Consider the following 15,106-nt stretch of genomic DNA (forward strand, 5'->3'; position numbering starts at 1 on the left):
GGAGAAGCTAATTTTTGAATGATCCAATATAGATCTGGGTGATGCAGCATATTTTAGTCTATAAGAAAGCAACGTTTGGGAGACTAGACAAGTGTCTATTCTGGACCAAGTTTTATGGGTGGCTGAGAAAAATGTAAATCTTGATATTGTGTTATCATATTGAAATTTGGTATAGGGGTCAATTAGCTCAAAGGTGTTTTGTAGTTCTTCAAATGCTAAAGTAGTACGTTGGGATTGCCTGTTTTCAGTATGTGACCTATCTCTGTCTGGGTTTAATAAAGCGTTCCAGTTCCCTCCTATGATGTACAAATGATTTGGGTGGTTAGCTAATATTTCATATATGAAAATATGTTGATTTGAGCAGGTGCTGTAAATATTGATAAAGAGTAGGGGTTTATTTAAGGTATGATATTCACTAGTAAATAAAGCCCATCTTCCATTAGGATCACTTTTAATAGAAGTGATCTCTCCTTGGAAAGATTGATTTACTGTAATGACTACTCCCCTAGATAGAGTTGTGACCTGCAGCAATTATATGCTTAACCCACTTCCTTTTCCTTTCCTTTCCTTATCCCAGAGTTGACTATTCATGTGCGTTTCTTGCAGGAAGGTTACCTTGGACTTATTTTGATATGTGAGATGCATGATTAAATTTCTTTTTTTTTATCCAATATCCCCTTAACATTCCATGAACCTATTGATATCATTTCTATAATTTGCTTTGAGTCATTTATTGATTGATAAGTGAAAAAGTAGTAATGTAATCTGTCTGTTTTTGTGTTAACCATTAACATAGATGAAGTGACTTCTAAACTCCTATACCTTATGTAGGTGCCTAACCACCCATTCCTCTGTATTAGTAAATATGTATGTTTTGGAAAGCAAAGAGTAGTTAGAGTTTGAGCTAAGGTGATAAATACATTGAACAGAGGAATGTCAGAATTACTCAGAATGTTCCAAACGTAAACAATCATCAGCTACAAACTGTGCAAAGTCTGCTCCTTTTGTTAATGGTATTTACAGTAAGGTAGTATCTAACCTCTTATGTTTAATATGTTAGATGTTTAGATACCTAGCATGTATAAGCTAAGAAAAAATAAATGCCTAGAGAGAGTTGTTATCAGCAGGCTCTCATATGTTATAAATCTTAATATTGCTAAAGATATTATATAGTGACCAAACAACATTTTATACAATTTGGGTCTAAGCAATGCACTGTGGCAAAGACAAACTTTGACGTTCCAAACAATATATATATATATTAACACTGTAAAAGACTTATTTTAATCTTTAAGGCTACTACATATTTTCACTTTTATATCTACACTGGAAATATACATACAGCATCAGCTGTCGGTCATTAACAAGAAACAGTAGACAAACATACAAAAAGTTCACAACCAGGTCCGCTTAGCTGTTTTTCTACTAAATGGTGTAAAATTCTCATACATGCGTGGAAGAAAAGTTGCATTGCAATTCACTGGTAACCGCATCTCTAGTATAAAGACTTACCAAATAATAGTCTTTATGTCTCAACATATTCAGTTATAACATTTTCCCCACTTCCCTCCCTTTGCTTTATGAGAGAAAAGAAATAGGCAAAACATGTGAGATAGATTCAGTATTTCCAGTATGGATCATGTTGTGCCATAGTATTTTTTAATCTAGCTATAAGCCACTTTGTGTGTTTGAACTGAGATATTGCGACCTTTGGTGATTGAATACATGTAAAACAGTAGTATAATTCATTTTGTGGGATTCCTGAGTCATAGGCACTACCAAATACAAGTTAGTCCACTTGATACTGGAACACTGTTAAGTAAATATATGAATTTACTAATCTCTAAGTAACATATTAGTTAGGCTGTTGTATGCAAGTGCCTCAACCAAAATTACACCACCCTGTTTTTTAAATGTTATTCAGTGCAGAAAAAATAAGATTCTTTAGTTATATTTTATTTTCTAGATTAAGGTTGTCCATTTTGCATGTATAGTTGAATTATACAGGAAACCACAGTTATATACATTGAGAAGTGTTTAGGGCATGGCAGTATAATTGAAACCCTTTTTTCCACATGCCATTTAACTCCTCTTTTCTTCAAATATGCAGTGGCATAAGGAAAGGCACCTTTGAACCATTTAAATATGCACATACAAATGAGGAGCTCTATACCATTCATAGGTGTAAACTGAAGCTAATAAACAGTACCTTTAGTTGTCCTGTGTAGAAGAAGGTCTTGCAAAACTGCAGGGAGGAAGGCAGGGTTACTAAAAACCAGTTGCAACATTTTCCTTTCTAGGATTTTGTAGACGATGGGTAATTTCTTCTACGGCTTTCTTTCTGGTGTTTAGAGCAGTGTTGTGACTTAAAATAGTCGATAGGAGTTACATCTGATGAGAAAAGGAATGTTGTTTTAAAAAAATAGTTAGAAATTCTATTTTCAGCTTTCCCGACTTGTCTTGCCATATTTTCCATTCCCAGTGATGCATTGGGGCAGAAAACAAGTCGGCGATGACATCATTTGGGTTGAAAGGTGAAAGAATCATGAAACTTCCTGGTTTTGAAGAGAATTATGAGAAATGGAATGCCGAAATGCTAAATGGACCTTGAGGGCTGCAAAATAAAATAGGCATTTTGTTCCTACATACAATTAAGACATAAACATGCAGGATACCTTTCTGAACTTCTCTTTAGAGTTGCCATTGGCTTCAGAAAAGGTGCATTGGGTTGTTTCAAGTTGCATTTACTTTGAGGAGATACAGAAAAGTGGATTTTGCCTCATCAGGGGTTTCAAGGGATATTTTTCATCTTTGTGATAGAAAATTAAGGTAGCAGGGTATTTCATTTGAAAACAAATCTTGTTTTCTATAAGGTAAGCACAATATTTACTAAGTTTTTGGCATGTACAATTCTTCTTAGCTTTGTATGCTGCAAGTATTAGTTGAACATGTGCTGAGTTTAATAGTCTGATATATATTTGCCTCGGAGATTCATTTGTTTGTGAACACCTTATAGCTCTGTGGGCTCTTTCTATTACTATGTCATTCAGGAGGTTTTTATTGTTTGAGAGAGAGCTTAATATTTCTTTGATTATTGAGTTGAGTTGAGCATTTTCAACGGTCTCTGGAATTCCTCTTGTAATGAAATTATTGCATTGGCTTCTGGCTTCTAGATCTACCATTTTTTGTTGTAGTTCTTTAATAGTGCTATTACTGGTCTGAAGCTTTTGCTTGAGTTCATTTATTTTTAGTTCATTGTCCATAGATTTAGCTTCATTCTGTTCAAGTCTAAGCATAATTTGGTCCAGACTAGAACCAAATATGGTTAGTTTATGTGAAAAACCTTCACTTCTGTTTGTAATGGTTGCATTGCGTGTTTAAGGTCATCCAATGTTAAAGATTGTTTCTGCTTTGATCTGAGGGCCAGCTTAGTAGTCTCTTTTTGTAATTTATTAGTTTTTTGGAGGTGGTGTCTTTTTCAGGAGTAGATATCATAGATAGTTGAGTTTTCATGGTTAAATTTTCCATTTGATCTGGTTGATTCTCCATTTGATGTCCAAAGTTAGATGCTTGGTAATAAGAAAGAAGTTTTTATTAAATAAATCCTCTTCTGAGAGATGCCTTTTTTTATTTTCCTGTTTTAGGCCTGTATGTCTGGAAGAATCTACACCATGCAGTTCAGGGTTCAGCTTCAGGTAAGTACTATTTTTGTTAAAGAAAAAAAAAGGATTCTGTCAAAAATACAGATGAAAGAAATATGTATTTGTATTCCTGTTTTGAATATTTGATGTTTAGAGTATTTTCTTTGAGTGATGTGCCGGCTTAAGGTCTGATGATTCTAAGTGAATCCAGTATCTGTCTGCCTGGGATGACATGATCGACAGACCATGCTTTTTTGCCAGAGATGGCCTGCACCTGTCACCCTTGGGATTCTGGATACTGGCAAAGGCTCTTGCCACCCCTATAGTGCTTTTTTTAGGCAAGGTTCAAATGACAAATTCACCACTGTAACAGGTATAAGCAAGCCAAATCTGAGGGTAATGCTACTCAATGCTAGAAGTCTAAACCTCAAAATGAACTCACTCGAGGCACTCCTTAAAATGGAGAACATAGACATCTGTGCAGTGACAGAGACTTGGTTCAAAGCTCCAGAGATCACCCCTGCATTACCAGGCTATAATTCATGCCACACCTTTCGGCCACCAAACTCGGACTGAAACACTAAAGGTGGAGGCGTGTCCATATTCATTAAGAATATCCACACCTCCAAGCTAGTTGTTCAGCATAATGCATCCGAGATTATCCAAGTTCAACTAACCCTGGGCAAACCGCAATCCAGATTGTAGCTTGCTACAGACCCCCCCACCATGCCCCAGGATTCCCACTCCTCTTTTCTTGATACACTGGAAAATATTAAGGTACACCCCAACACCCTAATAATGGGTGATTTCAACTACCCTACTGTTAACTGGGAAAACTACTCATGTACCGACTCTTTAGCTCAACGTTTTCTGAAAATCGTCAATTCCAATGCCTTAGATCAACTTATACACACCCCCACCAGGGGCAGCAATATCCTAGACCTGGTCATCACCAACATGGGCGATTGGTGTTCCACACCAGAGGTCAGCTCCTCATTGGACAGATCCGACCACAAGCTAATCACCCTAGACATCCACATCCTGCTCCCACCTCCCCATTAGGAAAACAACCGTAAAAAAATTCTCTAAAGCCAACTTCACACTTCTTAAGACAGAAGTGGCAAACTTCACGACACCCATGCAGATGGACAATAGAGGTACGACTGCTAAATCCTACACAAATGCACTTTATAAGCACTTACATGAGTGCATGTATCGTGCTGTCCCTAACAGAACCAAGATGCTATCCTCCAAAAAAGGAAGCCAATCTGGTGGTCTTCTGCCATAGACAAACTCTACAACAGAAGAAAGAAACTGTTTCAAAAAAGAGTAAAATCCCACGATTGGAGGAACTTCCTGGTCAGCCTCAGTAAGAAGGTGAGATCCCTCATAAAATCCTCCAAAGCTAGTTATGAAAACAAAATCGCCATTGATTCTAAAGACAACCACAAAGCATTCTATAGCTATGTCAAGAATCTCAATGGCAACACTCAGATCTGCTCTGAGTTACAGCACAATGACGCTAAATATACAGAACCAACTGATATTGCCAACATCCTGGCAGATGGGTTCAGTGCTAACTTTACCCCCTTCTCACCCCCTACAGGGTCCATCTTTATACTGGAAGAATGCAAAGTTCCTGTAATCACGGCTGCACAGGTAAAAACCTCACTCTCCAAAGCCAAGAACACAGTATCCATGGAACCTGACAACAACCCAGGCTGCCTTCTATACTAACTACAGAATGAACTGGCACCCCACGTAAGTACCACGTTCAGTCATAGCCTCACCTCAGGCTTTGTGCCTATTGAATGGCGCACTGCGATGGTTATCCCACTCCACAAAGGGGGGCCACAACAGACCCTGGGAACTAATGCCCCATTAGCCTGACAAGCCTGGTCTGCAAGGCCATGGAATGTATCATCATAGAACTCATAAACAAAGACAGTGGCGATCTCCAAACTCTGGACCCCACACAGTTCAGGTTTGTAAAAGGTAGATCATGTCTCCTAAACCTGATAGACTTCTTTGAAGCAGTCACCAAAGCCATAGATGAGGGTAAGATGGTTCACACAGCCTATCTAGATCTTGCCAGGGTGTTCGACACCATCCCCTACTCTGGAATTATAGATAGACTCACTAAACTAGGTATAAATCCCTGTGTCACAAGATGGGTTGCCAACTGGCTTACTGACAGAACCCACACTGTGAAAGTAGCAGACTCCAAATCAGACTTCAGACCAGTGACAAGTGGAGTACCACAGGGTTCAGTCCTGGGTCCTCTCCTGTTTGGTATCTACTTCTCTGAAGTAGAGGCTAACACAGAAGGTCTTTGGCTAACTAAATTTGCAGATGACTGCAAACTAGGAGCCATAATCGAAACTCCTAATGATGTGGACATCCTAAAAAAGGGCCTCTGAGACAGATGCCTGTTGTCAAAGCCATGGTCTCAAGCTCCATGCCAAAAAGTGCATTGTCACCCCCTTTGGTAAAAACTCTGTACCCATGAACTACCACATAGGCGGTAGTCTACTTAACACCGAAAGTGTGAGAAGAGACCTTGGGACACAGGTGGACAGTAGTCTCTTCTTTGATAATCACATCGCCACAGTGGTCAGGAAATCTTTCTACGTGGCACACCTCATCACAAAAGGCTTCTCATCCAGAAAAAGAGGTAATTGTTCCCCTCTACTCGTCACTCATTAGACCCATTATAGAGTACAATGCCCCTTTTGGTATATACCTCACAAGACATCTACAACTGGAAAGGCCGCAAAAATACCTCACAAAGAGGATTACTGGCCACAAACAGATGCCTTACGCAGACCGACTCAAAAAACTCCAGATTTACTCTGTCGCATATTGCCTACACCGAGGTGATCTCTGCCTAACATACAAAGCTATGTCAAACCCAGAGCTTTTGGACATGCTTCACTTAAAGAAATCCCAATCCCTCTGAGCTATATGCTGTAGGGACCTAAGCCTTGTCACCATAATAAACAGAACATGCTGGTTGGATAGATTCCTGACCCAGAGACTTTCCATACTCTGGAACAGACTACCTATCTATGTCAGACAGTGCTCCTCGTTAGCATCAAAAATCTTGATGATTGGATGGGTAATAGCAAATTCACCCCGGAGATCACTTCTGTGGTTCTGCTTGACAGTGCACAGGAAAATAATTTTCTTGGGTGGTGAAAGCCAGGGTACCTTTTTAGGCCCTAGGGCCAATAGCCTAGTACCTACCTATGAACCTATGAACCTATGATAATTTAAAGTTTAAGGAGCTGCACAGTTAGTGTGTTTACATGCTGTCCATCATTTTGGAATCGTAGATGAAATACTAAATATAAAGTTTTTTGCTAGCAGCAACCTTTGCATTAGGTAAAGTCAGATCTCTTTAATGTGGAATTATTCAGATGACTTTTACTTCTGCAGAGACTGTGCATATTGACTGAAATTGGTGGATTGCAATGACAGGAATCTGAGTGGCCTTTTATGGTTGAAATGTTCTGAATTGGGCAGGTTTGGTATTATTGGCTCATATGTTTTGTTTCTTTGCTTGCTGGCTATACATGTAAAACATGCTCTAACAAGTGGTGTATTATACAAGAGATGTAATTTAATTATTATATATTATAATTTAATACAATCAAGAAGGTGAATCAAAGACATTTTTCATGGTCCTAAAAATGTGTGCAAGTGGTATATGATTGGAAAACAGCCCAAAGCTAAACTTAATTTGCCACTGGGCAGATGCATTTTCTTTGAATGTGGGTTTCAATGCTGTTTCAATGAATGTGAGTTTCAAAGTCACAGAAGTTTTAATGCTAAGTCTGTTTTCATTGTGAGACTATATTGCTTTGTTTAACAAATGTCTATCAGTGTTTGTGCTGGAAAATTTGAAATAAAAGTTTTAAACTAATCCAAATATCTGTAATCATTGTAGAAGTAAAGCAGAAAGCAGTATGCACACTGAAAGGTTTGAACAGTGTTTATGGCAACTGAGGAGAAATAGCTAAATAATGGGACACTGGAATGGCTGCGTGTGGGGGGGCTGAGGGGGGGTTGACTTAAATGCAACATATGTGTACCACATGCGTACCACCACCTGTTTGTTTACAAAAACAGCACTGTCTAAAAGGATAATCTTAGTCTTAATAATATTGAGTTGAACATGTACATTGCTGGAAACTATGAAGATGTATAAGGGAGACAGATGTATGAGATGCAAATCTATCTCCTAGAAGAAAAGAAAAAATGGGGAGTTGTACAAAGGCAATTTGTCATCTCATCATCTTCTTTCGGCTGTTCCCATTAGGGGTTGCCACAGCGGATAATCTGTTTCCATTTCTTCCTGTCCTCTGCATCTTGCTCTGTCACACCAACCACCTACATGTCCTCTCTCACCACATCCATAAACCTTACCTTAAGCCTTCCTCTTTTCCAGTTACCTGGTAGCTTCATCCTTAGCATCTTTTTCCCAATATACACAGCATCCCTCCTCAGCACATGTCCATACCAACATAATCTTGCCTGTCTGGCTTTGTCTTCAAACCTTCCAACCTGGACTGACCCTCTAATATACTTATTCCTGATCCTATCCACCCTTGTCAAACCAAGTGCAAATCTCTAACTCCTGCCTTTTTGTCAATGCCACTGTCTCCACCCCATATAACATAGCTGGTCTCACTACCCTCTTGTAGACCTTCCCTTTCACTCTTACTGGTACTCGACTGTCACAAATCACTCCTGACACTCTTCTCCACCCACTCCATACTGCCTGTACTCTCTTCTTCACCTCTCTTCCACACTCACCATCACTCTGAACTATTGATCCCAAGTATTTAAACTCATCCACCTTCACCACCTGTACTCCTTGCATCCTCACCATTCCTCTATTCTCCCTCTCATTCACACACATATATTCTGTCTTAGTCCTGCTGACCTTCATTCCTCTTCTCTCTAGAGCATATCTCCATCTCTCCAGGGTCTCCTCCACCTGTTCCCTACTCTCACTACAGATCACAATGTCATCTGCAAACATCATAGTCCATGGGGACTCCTGTCTGATCTCGTCGTCAACCTGTCCATCACCATTGCAAATAAGAAAGGGCTCAGAGCTGATCCTTGATGTAATCCCACCTCCACCTTAAACGCATCTGTCACTCCCACCGCAGACCTCTCCGCTGTCACACTACCCTCGTACATGTCCTGTACCACTCTTACATACTTCTCTGACACACCCGACTTCCTCATACAATACCACAACTCCTCTCTAGGCACCCTGTCATATGCTTTCTCTAAGTCCACAAAGACACAATGCAACTTCTTCTGACCTTCTCTGTACTTCTCCATCAACACTCTCAGAGCAGACATCGTATCTGTAGTGCTCTATCCTGGAATTAAACCATACTGCTGATCACTAATCATCACCTCCCTTCTTAACCTAGCTTCCACTACTCTTTCCCATAATTTCATGCTGTGACTGATCAGTTTATTCCCTCTGTAGTTACTACAGCTCTGCACATCACCCTTATTCTTAAAAATCAGTACCAAAACAATTTTTCTCCATTCCTCAGGCATCCTCTCACTTTCCAAGATTTCATTAAACAATCTTGTTAAAAACTCCACTGCCATTTCACCTAAATACCTCCATGCTTCCACAGGTATGTCATCTGGACCAACAGCCTTTCCATTCTTCATCCTCTTCATAGCTATCCTTACTTCCTCCTTGCAATTTGTAAAAGGACTAAATAATGCAGAGGTGCATGTGGTGCAAAGCTGATTGTACAAATGAATGAGAGGGAGTGGAGTGCAGTGCAAAGTAAATTTCTCAACCAGTACATCAGTGAATAACAGTCATGTGACTGGGTGAAAGATACCCATCCAGCAGAAAACAAGTGGCAAATGAGGTAAAAAGCATGAGCAGTTTTCAAACCAGTTACCATGTAGCTAACAGTTAAGAGACTTTTATAATTATATAAGGTGTATTATAATGTTGAGAGTAGGGCAAATAATCTTTATTTTGAACAGTCTCAGGTTGCAGTAAAAAGGTAGATGATAGTTGTTGCAAGCTACTATATTTTCTGCAGTTTGGGAAAATATTAGACTCAAAACCTTAAGTAAAGAGGAAGAAGACATTTTAAGGAGACTGGACAATTCTATCTGAATTTGATGCTATTATGTTTACATTTTTTAAATAACTGATCATAATATCTTAAGATGTAGTCATGCCTATATATTTCACATTAATAAATATTTTAAGGAATAGCATGGAATTTGTGTTGTTATAAAATTCTGGATCAAGTGATTAGGGAGACTGTTCTTCAAAAATGAAGTTTCATAATAGTTGCTACCAATGTGTTTCTAAAACAGGGAAGTGATGATGGGATTTTGTTCTATATCTTTATCCATTCTTGTAGTATAAAAGGGTAGACATACACCAACATTCTCAGATGAACTTTTTTTCTGCTAAAGAATTCTATTCAAACATAACTTTTACTCAAAATATTGAATGTATACAGCAGGATAACTGTAATTTAATTTCTAAATGTTCTATTCTAAACATTTCTGTCCAAAAGGTAGGTCCCTACATAACTACTTTCAGTATTTGATATGTACAGCTAGTTTTTATTTTCTTAGATAATATTTGGATTGAGATGGCTATTTTTTTCTTCTTCAGCGGCATTTAATGGAGAAATCACAAGATGTTGTAACACATCTCTTACTGTTATTTATGCCTGGACTTCTTAATTTACATTGTGAAAACATAATGACCACCAATTTTGAGGTCTCTAACTATCATTAGAACAGATTTAAACTACAAGGATATTGATTATGTCTGTCAGTTTTTGATATCCTAAAACCCACAAACCTTTCATGTACTTTTTGTAAATATTCTATTAAATCTTATTCCCCATATCTGCTCTTATTCAAGGACTGCAAACCTTTTTGTAGTAATTGCAGCAGTCTGTGTAATTTTATGACAAACTTCTACATCTTCTGAGAATGTGGCATGTTTCTATCCTTACTTTATTTTAAGCTTAACTTATGAAGTCTTTAGTTAGAACTGCAGTGCATGGAGGTTTGGGGTGCATCCACATTATGCTTGAATTATAACCCAAAGGTAATATTTGTAGCCTTAGGCTCACTGACAGGGCTGCAGGTGTTGACACAGACTCGGTGGTGGTGATTTTATCTAATACCATTCAACAGAAGGTGGTTGTGTGTGTGAAACAGTGTTTATTGTCATGCCAAAGACAAACATTTTTTTTGTATAACAAATGCAACCAACACAACTGGGGTATTGAGACACGGCAAAACATGTTCACACAAATCAGATTTCATTTGTTGACAGCACTGTTTAAAAAGTAATTTATTTTCATAGAACTGTAGGTCAAATCAGTGTTGTAGCCACTATGCCCTTTGTATAATATTATAAAAACTAGCACGTTCTTTAGTGCTCATTTTTTTATGCACAACACTAAACTTTCTCAGTAGTGAAATATCTTGGAATTTATAAAACCATAAAGTTTATATGCAAGTTAATAATGTCAAACTGTCAAAAATGTTCTTACTGTCATAAAAAGGAACATTGACTATACAGAGTTTATTATATTTAAGAAAAGAAACTATTACTTTTCTTAAATAATGAGAAAGCAAGATCTCCGTTGCTTTTTAGTGTCGCTATGTTAAATGAGTTTAACATAATGGGTAAAAATAGCTCATTGTTTATATTCACAATACCTGGCTACTAAGGAATATTTAGTGCTCACATTTATTGGTGGCAAAAGTAATTACTTGGAGAAAGTACGCTTACTTAGTTCAATCACTTTTATATTCAGGACTGCATTCAGAAATGGGGTATATGTCTGCTGCACACCTCACAGTACCCTTTTCCAGTTCAAATAAAGCCCTACTACACTGCTGCACAACGAAGAGTTGCAGTACCATGATGGGCAGTCTTCAAGGTCTACCACAAATGTTAATAAGGCATTCTAGGGGAAGAAATGTGCCTCCCACCCTCCGGGAAAGCCTGTCCACATTGTAGAAAATGACCGAATGTTTTTTGCCCATCATGTCAGAGATAAGAGACAGGGAGGTTGGCAGACTGATAGTAGTGAGAGGTGTGTGTGTGTGTGTGTGGGTGTGGGTATGTGGGTATGAGAGAGGAACCACCTAGGTGATCACAGTAGGGGAATTAGTTAGAAGACAGGTAGGTGGGGTGGGGTCTGTGCGCATATGTGAATGGGTGCGAACTTGAGTGTGATCAGGTAAGGGTGTGTGTGTATGTATAGATGCATGTGTCTGTGTGTGTGTTTGGGGGGGGGTTGTCATACTTCCACACTCCCCTAGACTAAGAAGAAAGTCCTGCAACATTGTTGGAGGTACACAATACACCAAGTATGACTCCTTATAGCATGTCCTAAAGATTCTGAAAAGGTTTCAAACATTGCACCTTTAGATGGCAGAGTGTGTGTTATTCATCCATGACACCACAAGACATCAGGGATATTCCTCAAACATTCAAATATTAAAAATATAAGTTTCAAGCCCTGCACCCTTGACACAGAGAACAGCAATCTCAACCCAGTACGCTGACTAGTATAGCATTATTTTTTTAACTTAATAAATATGAAATATTCTAATGTCCTGTATTATTAAATGACTGTAATAGCTCACGAGTTAAGAGGGAAAAGGCATCTACAAGAGAAAATAGGAATTTCCTGTAAAATCGGGGACAGATAAGAGGGCAGGGAATATATCCTTTTAAGGGGAAGCTTTCAGTAAAAAGACAGGCAGAACACTAGATTACATCAAGGAAAATATTTCAACTACTACTGGGACTCACTTGAAAAATTAGCAGAGCAAGAGGTCTTGAATCACTATTCACTTTATGAGCAATAAGATCTAGGAAATTCTAATGTCTGACAATACTGACTGTAAGGATATGATGTAAAGGTGCAGGAACAATAAGAGAATATATCAAGCGTGTTTTGTCAGGAACAGGTAAGAGGTGTGTGTTGGGATCTGCATGTGTTGAAAAGCGCTGTGCTATTGAGATACATGGACCATCAGTGTTAACTACCACAGACAAGTGCTGATTAGAAAAAGGAGTAGTTAATAATGATTCAGGGACATAAAACTTAGCTGATAATTAATTTTTTTTCTCATTGTGTCTAATGTGTCCCTGGATCACATTTTTCAACACTGTGGCCATAGCTCTTCATAATCCCTAGAATTCAATTAAGTATTATAAACATATCTATTTATAGATCTATTTTAGAATATACACACACACACATATGTATGTATGTGTATATATATATATATATATATATATATATATATATATATATATATATATAGATATATATCTATATCTATACAGATTCACTTGAAAATACCAAATACCCGAATCACACAATCCCGAATCTACAAGTACGAACACTGATAATCCCGAAAGTCTGCAATTGCAAATATCACAATCCCAAAGTGGTGAAATAAATAACCCTGTTCCCTTTAGGCAGACGTATGTTGTACCAACGCTAATACGGCATCCAACAGTTTTTCCCCATCTAGAACTCTTGGCACCATATACAAAGTGATTCAGTCACAAAAAGGAAAGGATGTACTGATTATAGGAGGATATGTATACCATCTAGGGAAAAAATCAGTACCCAAACACTACTGGTGTTGTAAATGGAAAAGATCCATGAAGTGCAAAGGCAGGCTAAAAAGTAATGCCATTGCCGAAGGTGAACAACTTTTAAAAAGTGTTCCACACTGTCAACAGGGGACCCTACTGAGGTAGACCGTTACAGTATGTGTGCAGACCTGAAACATAGAGCACTTGTTTCTTGTGATTCCCCCATCTAGTTGTCCAAGATGTCTTAGCATCTACCTCCTTAGATATTGTCCCCCGCCTCCAAAACAGAAGAGCATTGTTGCAGCAAATGGGGAAGGTGAGATGGCAAACTAGTAAGGCTGTGGGTAGCACACATATCACGTTACAAACGTTAAATGTACAGCAGTTTACACTGAAGAGAGGTACTTTCATAGAGAAATGGATCATTGATACCAGTGGTGACAGTACGGTGATAGTGTTTACTACCATAGATAATTTGTTTGACCTGAGTAATGCAACTATCTGGCTAAAGGATGGCACCTTTTTTCACAAAAGTGTCATATGTAGGCAGTTATATTCCATACACGGCTTTCTATGGTGTGGCGGTTACAATGAGTCTGTGCCCTTATTATATTGCCTCATGGCGAAGAAGTCACTCAAAGCATATAATGCAATGTGGGATGCTGTGTTCCAGTTAATGGCAGAGCACAACTTTGAAGTACGTCTGTGATGCGTGTTATGTGACTTTGAGATACCGGCTATGAAGAACACTGCTATCAACTTCCATGGGGTGAGATCGAAAGGATATTTATTTCATTTTGGAAATAATGTGTGGTGGAAAGTACAACAGCTCGGTCTGACACATTTGTTTAACTGTATTGTATGGTTTCAACTATCCGTGAAGTGTTTGATAGCATTGGCATTCCTATCAGAGGATGAAGTGGAACAGGCATATGCAGAGCTGAAACAGTCATTCCCAGAAGAGGGGCTTGAGCTGGTGAAATATTTCAGGACTGGTATGTACTAGGCAGACAGAGACAATTTAAAACTAGATCTGCTTGTGTTGCCTGATTTCCCCCGCTATTCCCTGTCAGTTTCTGGAATGTTTCTGAGTTAAACAGCTTATGTCTACCTCACACGCAGAATACCGTTGAAGCATGGCACCACAGACTGAAGTGTCTGTTGGGGGCAAAGACTACAGATCTGGAAATCCTAATGCAAACATTGACAAGTGAACAGGACAGAGTGGATGAACTGAGGGTCCGCCTACGTAGTGGTAGTCCACCTAGTCCTAAGAGACGTAATCTTGTACTGAGGCAGCAACAATTTGAAGCTATTTTGTTGAATAGGGGATCCTATAGCACTGTAGCATTTTTGAAGGCTATTGCACGGTTACTACAGATATAGGACAGAGACTACATCTATTTGCAGCACTGTTTGCTTTGGTGGTTTATTGGGTTTCACGGGACTGTCGGATATCCATCAGTACTGGGTGTCATTATCTGTGAGATCTGGGTGTTATGCATAGGTGGAGGGAGGTAAACTTACGATGTTTAGATGCCGTAGTGTGTTCTTTCGGTATTTTAGTACTTTGGGATTGTGGTATTTACAATTGCAGACTTTCAGGATTGTAAATGTTTCTGCTTGTGAGTTTGGAATTGTGTGATTCGGGTATTTGGTATTTCGGTATTTTAAAATGAATCCATATACATATATATATATATATATATATATATATATATATATATATATATATGTATGTATATGTATGTGTGTGTGTGTGTGTGTGTGTGTGTGTATATATATATATATATATATATATATATATATATAT

This window comes from Protopterus annectens, chromosome 7.part0 (assembly GCF_019279795.1).
Source record: "Protopterus annectens isolate FY-2018-M chromosome 7.part0, PAN1.0, whole genome shotgun sequence".
NCBI lineage: Eukaryota > Metazoa > Chordata > Ceratodontiformes > Protopteridae > Protopterus > Protopterus annectens.